Raw genomic sequence first — 8756 nt, 5'->3', positions numbered from 1 at the left:
TCCTGGGCTGCATCAGCAGAAGCGTGGCCAGCAGGTCGAGGGAGGTGATTCTCCCCCTCTACTCCACTCTGGTGAGACCCCACCTGGAGTACTGCATCCTGTTCTGGAGCCCCTACTACAAGAAAAATATGGACGTGCTGGAATTTCCATGATTATATATGTGCAAAATATTTTCCTGATACAGTCCAAAGCTCTCAGCAGAAGTCACTGTACACAGCAAAATGGCATACATGGTGCATAACTACAAATGATTCAAAACATCAGGTTTGTATTATATTCTTATTTCAAAACGATGCAGTCACTTCATTGTATCATTGGCAACGCTAGACTTTTCTTTGTGTCTCTCTTCCTAACTAAGAGAAAGCCAAGTAATGACACGTTGTGACATGAAGCAAAAATATTTGTTTCATTGGTTTAACAAAATGTTGTGAAGAAGTCTTCAAATAGTTACTTCTTGGAATAAAAATTTATAAAACCACCTCCCTGTACATGATTAGTGTATTAGTGGTATTACTGATTTCTGTTGCTTCTAGTAGAAATTTGATGTTCCTCTTTCTTGTTCTGATAATTAATTCAATAGCCAACTGAAATCTAATAGGTTCTCTAGTGATTATTTCCTTCTCTGTAAGGTTTATGAGATGGGCTTGATGATCTGATATGATTTTCTACCTCACGTTAAGCTGACTGAGAAATGAAGGAGTATTGCTGAATGAGCCAGCAAAGTACTTAATCAGGAACTCAGTTTTAAGCAATTCTTAAATCTCATTAATATTTGTATTGACTGTGGATTGATGAATGTAGGTATGATGTAGGGATGCTTTGGGAAATAGTATTGAATACATACATTTATATATATATATATTTATATTTTTTTATATATATACATACATATTTGCAGGAGAGTTAGGGTGAATCATTACTTGAAGACTTGTATTTTAGTAGATTTTCTCCTAAGATGGGGTGGAGAGATGAGTTCAGCAACTGCATTCCTTCCTTGAGGGCTCTTGTGGATCCTACCTTGTCACAGTAGGTCAAGGATAAAATATCAGAAGACATACCTCAAAGAACATTGAATATTCCATCCTGAACCCATTGGTGCTGTGGGATAAGTGATGGCCTGTGTGACAATCACAAGACATCACAAGCAATCGTTTCCCTCTCACACAGAACAAGGGATGTCACTAGAAGAGCGCCCTGTCCTAATGCTATAGATCTCCACTTAATGGTGCTTCCTGGAGTCATCTCTGCCCTGTCCAGCCTGCCTTTCTGTAGCAGCTTTTAAGGAGCGTACACAAGTCTGTGTTGCTGTTAATCACCTTTGGCTGGCCAAGAAACTGCAGACCTTACAGCATTCATCCATGACTCTGTCTCCGCCAGGTTTGTCTACTGTAGTGCAACTATTTTAAGTCATCTGCTGGGCAGTGCTGCTGATGGAGGGAGCGTCAAATGCCTTCTTGCAAGACTACCTCAAATAGGTATGGTTTTTTTCAGTGATTTTTCATGTATATTTATACTGCTAAGAACAATTTCCCTTCTATATCGAAAAGTAATACAATGAGATTTGGTATTGCATGATTTCTGTGCTATCTCTGCCTTTCAGTGCTAACCAACTGCCTAGAATAACAAACAAATACCTATACAGATGAGCAGGTGTTTCTACACATTCCATTAAATTACAGACAAAAAGAGCTTATGACTAGCTAATATGCTTTATGGTAAAAATGTTTGCTGATACCAGAGTGCACGGGAAATGTACACTCAGCGTACTTGGCAGCTTAGAAGTGAGTCACTTCATTTAGTAGAGGAAATAAGGACACAGAAATTGTCTGACTACTAAGCTGCTCTGATTTTCTTTCACTTGCAAAGATCCTTCCAGGCAGGCCTAGAAAAGATTTGAAGCCGTACAAGTGAGGCATGCAAACGAGAGACATTTACAAGGTTTAACTTACGGTCCTCCCAAGATGAGTCTTTCCATATCCCCATGTCTGCAGAATCTGGCTGCTTTTCAGGACTCTTCTTTCCAGCGGGGCTTGATCCCATTGACCCTCATAACCCCTACAAACCTTTGAAAGGAACCTCTGGAAATGGAGCAGAGCTCCTAAGGTCACAAGCTGACCCAAAATGGGTAGAAAGAGGGCCATTCCCCCAAGTTCCTTGCTCCCAACTCCCACCCCACACTCGCCCAGAGGGCTGGTGCAGGCGGAAGGGGTTACTGGGAGGTGCAAGCAGCTGGGTGGCTGTGGCTCTGTTACTTTTTCAGCCTTTCCTTTTTGCAGGGGAATTGCACCCCAGCACCAGCACTGATTTCCCTGAGCTCTTTGCTGGGATTGCCCCCTGCTGGGCCGGGGCGAGCTGGGCTCCCAACGCTGCGCTGCAGCCAGGGCAGGCACCAACCAGCCACCAAAATCACTGCTCCCTACTCACTGCTGGCCATTACCTCCCTCGCTGTCGTGATCATCCCTGTCTGAAAAGCAATTCCTAATGGCACCAGTGATTTCTAAAGCAGGACTGCCTTTCTCTGTAGGAAAGGCTCTTTATCTCTTGGCTCTTCTCTCTCCCAGTCGCTGGGAAAAGAGCAGAGGGAGGGTTTGATGTGGAGGGCGCCCAGCCACTTTGCAGCCTGCCATGCCCCCTGAGAAGTTTTATTCTCTTCATTTAGAAGCTGCAGGTTGAAACCATACCCATGTCTCATGGGTCTGGAAATACCACTGATTCAGCGGATGTTTTCTAGTAGTCACCTGCCACCGCAGCCCTTTCAGTGCGCCTTATACCAGGGTGGACCCCTATCTAGAAACTCTGGCTCAAATGGGGGACCTTTAAAATGCTTATCAGTTATCATGTGTTAGTATGTTCCTGTGAAAGGGTGCGAGAGGGCAGCAGGGTGGAAGGCTGCTCCTCAGCCTCTTCCTGATGGTTCTCCTCCTGGTCCAAGGAAACCCTCTAGAGAAGAGAGAAGACTGTGCCATCCCTTAGAGCCACACAAGCCAGCCAAGGGCATGGAGGTGTCTGAAAGGCAGGGCATGGGGGCATAAAGGCTGCATATGCAAAAGCCCTGTGAGGAAGTCAAATATTGAGAAAAGTAGCATTCAGACACAAAAAGGTTTGTGTAGCATTTGCTGCCCTGCAGGAAGCCGCTGTAGGGGTGTTCGAGGGAGAGCGAGCCTCTCTGTCTACTACTGCCCACATGTTTGGAGTTAAAAGAGTTTCCTCCAGATTGGAGAACAAAGCCAAGTGCTGTCTGATGCTTTCAGTTTAAAGGTTCAGATGCTCAGGCTGATAACCCTGTCCTGGATACATGAAGTCCTTCCTTCCTCTCAATGTGGGACGTACCCTGCAGGAAATGGAAAGTGACCTGACAGGCTGCCCAGGGAAGTGGTTGAGGCACCATCCCTGGAGGTATTAAAAGACGGGCAGACATAGCGCTTAGGGATATGGTTTAGTGATGGTTTTTGTCAGAGTTAGGTTGATGGTTGGACTCGATGATCTGAAAGGTCTCTTCCAACCTGGGCAATGCTATGATTCTATGAAATGAGTTTCTAGAAACAATGCTATATACTTAGTGTGATCAGTAAGTACCTCACAGTTCCAGAGAATAACACAACTACAGAAGAAAGTGGTAAATATACAGAGAAAATTATATGCCCCTGGTGACCCTAAGACCTAAACGATCATAGCCACTTTTTACTGAAGTGTAAATAAGAAAAAGGTGCCTTCAGAGACTTTATACAAATATGTTATTATTTATGAACTGTGGCATCAGCTGTGCTGTGCATGCTGGATCTCCAGACCTGCCTGCTTAGGCTGTGAGTGTCTCAGTTAACATAAATATAGCCAGGCTGAGTTAGTGACTGAGTGAAGGACATCTGTGTCCTGCAGAGAGGCAGCAGGTAGAGTTTTTCCTTTCCTGTCTGTCTGATGTGGCATCTCAGAATGGTTTAGAGACATTGTATTATTGTCTTTTTAGTTTTATAAAACAATGAGAGGTATCTGGGCACTCTCCATGCACCTGGAAAATTCCGGCTTTGCCTATCTGTGATTTGCAACCACACGTACACTTGGCATAAGAAAGGATCATTAGGCTCAACTTCCCATTTTCTCTTTGTATAATTATACCCTATTGTAGTGAAATGCCCCCTACAATTTCAGCTGGCCGTGATAATCCCCTGAGTATCTTGGTGTGAACTGTAAGATGTGGGGTGCATTACTAATCGGCTGCCAGGAATTATACTAGCGAACTCTGTTTCAGATGTGGCTAAAGAGGTTTCTCTTGCATGTAAGTGCATTGTAAATTGCTATTACCCTTGCCTCATCTGGAATGCTTAGGCTGTTAAAGTATTTCACATAGGTCTATCGAACTGTGGGTTCATTTAGTACTTCACTTAAAAAAACGTTGCAGGTGGCTAGCAGTACTTTCTTGAAATAGAAGACACATGCCAGCACATGATGATTACAGTTTCCCTGCCTGTTTCGCATCACTTGCCAGGTGTTAGCTGTAACCTGTCCCTAATGCAGAGCATTCTACTGGAGCAGTTTACTGCCTAGAGCTTCACAGTTAAATCACTTGGGATACTCTTCTCAAATGCTTGTGCAGTGGGCAATCCGATAGAGCAGATCAGAGCATTTGCAGTTCTGCTTTATTTTATTATTGATTGGAATTTCAAGTTGAGTCTTAATAGGGGAAAATGAATCACTGAACAAATATGTACACTGCCCAGATATGAACTACAAAACTCCAGGTAGCCAAGCAATGTCCAAACCAACCCAGTGACTGTTCTGGTTTTGAAGGACAACCTGCGTACAAATCAGAAAACATCTATATTTGCATATGCAGATGTAATTCGGAAAACTGTATCTCTTACTCATAGGAGAATTATTATTTTATTTATAAGCAGTAGTTAAAAAGAAGTTTTGATGAGCTTACAAAATTGCTTAGAGCTGTAGATTTTTGATTCCACGATGGGGCTGAGTAGACTGAAGCAACAGTTTATCTGGGCACTTAGAGAAAGGGCAGAGCTAACAGACCCCCTGGACTTCTTCCTTTTGCATCCTAACACTTCAGAAAGTAATTACAAGCTAAGTGTTACAGGAATAAAGAGACATATTGGTCCCTTAAATGTGATCTTTCATCCTTATGCCAAATTATGATACCTTTTCATATAGCCTCTCTTCATGAATTACTTTCTGCAAGACTTGGAGGACAAGGTCCATTGGAATTTAATCCCAGAGTGGAGGAATTATGATCCAGTCATAGAGGTGCTGTGGGTGCTGTATGCAGACTCCTTACTGATGTACTTAACTTGATTCTTCAAGCCTGGAAATGCGAATAAGTGCTTTAAGAGTGTGTTAATAACTCACATTTATCCAGGTTCATAAAAACGCAGCCAGAACTAATATAGAAAACCCCTCTTTTAAGGAAGAGAGACATTTACAGAAGGTTTAAATTAGTTCAGTGGATATTTAATGTAGGCAGAAAAGATGATTCATCAAGTCAGGAGTGAGATAAAAGCTATTGTGGTTCCTCTTGGATACAATGACATGTTAGCAGTGGTCAGACCTTTGATAACATATTAGTTCATTGTTGAATAGATGATACTTGGCTTTTCTGTCCTTTGGTATCCTAGGGAGCCTTGGCTTGCTCAAAGCACTCTGTGGTACTCTGTTGCTCTGGAATATTTCTTCTTATGGTCCACTATGTATGATTTTTCCTGAACAGAAGGTACTGCTTTGGTTCATGCCATCCAGAGTTATAAACCACCTCCTAGCCATCTGCAGTATATGTACACACTTGTGCATTTAAATGCAAAGTTTTGTTTAAAAAACCCTGTATTGTTATGTTTGGGTTGTTAAAATAAATAATATTTGGAATCCTGCCCATAGAGATGGCACAATATACACACAAGTGCTGGTAAACCCCCAAGTTTTGTTTTCCAGCTAGTTAGCTGGAGGAACGTGGGAATGGAGACCATAGGTAGATGGTTTTATCCTTGATAGGTGACAGACTGTTCTGTGTTTTTATTGAATGTCCATTAGTAGCCTGGCCACTCATTGACTTGTGACTCATTAACACCGGTCATCAAAATTTTAAAAGTTTGGGAAAACATCAATTGTCTGAAAATCAGTTATTCAATCGTCCGCAAATCCAACAGCACAGAGTAAAGGGGGGACACTGTGCATATGAAGTACTTTAAAGTGGGGGGCACTGAGCATATTAGGTACTAACTGGGTCTCAAGTTCAATTTTAAATTGCTTTTGTTCACAAAACAGAATGACCAAAGAGCTCGTTCTGCCACACAGAACCTGTTACTCCGGTGGCTGTTTCCCAGTCGTAGACGGGCTGGGTGAGCCTGCACTACTCCTGTTACGATACAAGCATTTGCGGATAGGATCAAGCAGCTGTTTTCTGTTTCTCAGGCTGAGCTCTGTCTCCTGTTTGTAGCTTTGGTGAAGTTCTCCATCTTCCCCCCACAGCCCAATTTTCTTTCCCATTTGCAGTGGGATGTCTGTTAGGCAGTATTGTAGCAGTCCTTGCTGTCTTAGTTTCCTGACATATCGTGGCTTTTTTTAACTACTCCAGGCCTATTGTCTCTCACCCAAAAAGCACGTGGAAGTCTGGCCCTTTCCTCTGACTTTATGGCCAATGAGTTCATTTTAAAATTGCCACATGTGTTTCTGACATTGCTCCATATATGGACCTCTCATATGTGTAGGTCTGCCTTGGCTGTCCAATATACTTTACCCCTTTGGTCTTGACCTTCTGCAGTCCTGCACATAGGCAGGCTTAGATGTATGTTTTCAGCTGATGTAGCAAAGGAAATTGTAGTAACGAGGAACCATAGCTGTTATGTGGTGTTCATTGATCTGGAAAGCCATGCTGAGCAAGCACGCTGTGGTTCGAGATCCATCACGGCACTGCTGGTCTGTGGTGTGTGACTACGTGCTTAGCTAGTCTGATCTCAGGAGAAGTTTCTGGTAATTCAAACAGAAATGTAGGTATGCTTGGACAATTCTTATACACTTTCCCTTCTGTATTTCTTCTGCATTTCATTCATGGATATCTCCATCTCCAGCAGCTATATTTCTTACCTGGTGACACACACACCATGAATGTTCCATACTCCTCTTCTGGGCCAGGTCCCTGGCTGCAATCCTGCACTGCTTTTGGGATGCCCAAATACAACTTTTTTCACCTAGAATATCACCATTTTCATTCATCTCATTTTGGTATTTTTAAGTGGATTTAAGTTGTTGCTTCCTTTTAGTCCACTGCTGCCTAGATTTCTCCACAGGACATTGAAGATGGTTATGGCCATGGTGCCTGTCATGGCAGGGGCTGAGCTTCAGCCAAGTGCATCCTGCCATCCTTTGCTGTTTCTTGACTTATCTTGCTCACTTCACACTTAAGACATAGGGATAAAACTGGGGCAGCAGGATAAATTGGGAAGTTGGTCTCACATGTAAGCTTAGGCCCAAGGCTAACGCAATGAAATAGATCTATCTGAGAAGATTTTGAAGTCCTCTTTCCATTTCTGCGGTTTGAAAGAAATGATCCCAGCAGCTCATGCTGACAGAGTGCAGCTCCGAGGCAGAAGTGAGAAAGTGAAGTTTCTTACCTCCGTTGTGCTTAAAATCTAGACTTTCCACAAGACATAGATTAAAGGGGAAGAAAATAAATTACTGAACTTTAAGCCTGAGTGACAGATGAAGCACGTAGCTGCAGCCTCTGGCTAGCTACAATTCCCTGTATTTTCCATACACATGTGATGAACTTCAGCTTTTATAAGGAAAGTTAGTAAGGCAAACCTGACTAAGGCAGCCAACCTGCAGACAGGGTATTGAATCCATCTGCATGACCAGTCTTTTTCTATAGTGAAAAAACTCACTGTGGGGTACCAGTTTAGCTCCAGCAAGACAGGAGGCAGCTCACGGATAGCTTTACGTAGCTAAAATCTAGGAATCCCATTTTGGATCTTTCAAGACAGGAAAGTAGTCTATGAATTTAGCCACAGAAGCTGCCCTGCTCTTGGCTCTAGCATGGGAGAGCACAGCAGGGTTACGGTAAACCACAAAACTCCCAGAGTCCTGAGGTTTTACCTTGCCAGAAGGAGAAACGTTAAGGTCTAGCAAAAAGAACTGCATGATGGATGCTGCTCGAATTGCCGGCCAGAAGACAAATTGGGGGAATCAAACTGGAGTCAAACAAAAATGTTCAGTATAAATCACAAGAAAAATATAATTTACAGGTTTCAAAACTATAGTAAAAGAACTGGATGTAGGTAAGCTGACAGATGAACTGTAGTTTTGAAACTATTTTTTGGGAAAAGTTCACAAGTGTTTCTAGTTCCTTCAATGGGACCAGCCTGGACTTTTTGGGGTTTGTATGTTAAAATGTTTAAACAGAAATAAATCTTGTGCAGCTGTAGCAGTGACAAGAAACAGATGACTGCTGGCTTGTTTTGAGTGCCTGAAGAGCTTCTTCAAGTGTGGTTGGCCAGCTCTTCCTTTCTGCGCTGTCTCTGCTCCCATTTCCTCGAGAAATGCCTTGATTTTGCTGTCTGGGATCCTTGGGATCCTCAGCATTTTGAAAGACCTCCAAGGCATCCAGAGGCTGCATGAGGCAGGTCCTCAAACCCTGAGGAGCCACTCTGAGCCTTGCTTCCCTTGGCGTTGTTCTCAGTTCAGACAGCAGGACAGAAATCTTCAGAGTTGTTTCATGACTCAACACCACGCCAGCATCAAAGCAGACCACCAAGACACCC

This window comes from Chroicocephalus ridibundus, chromosome 2, assembly GCF_963924245.1.
Source record: "Chroicocephalus ridibundus chromosome 2, bChrRid1.1, whole genome shotgun sequence".
In the NCBI taxonomy this organism is placed as follows: domain Eukaryota; kingdom Metazoa; phylum Chordata; class Aves; order Charadriiformes; family Laridae; genus Chroicocephalus; species Chroicocephalus ridibundus.
Note: the sequence above shows the minus strand (reverse complement) of the source record.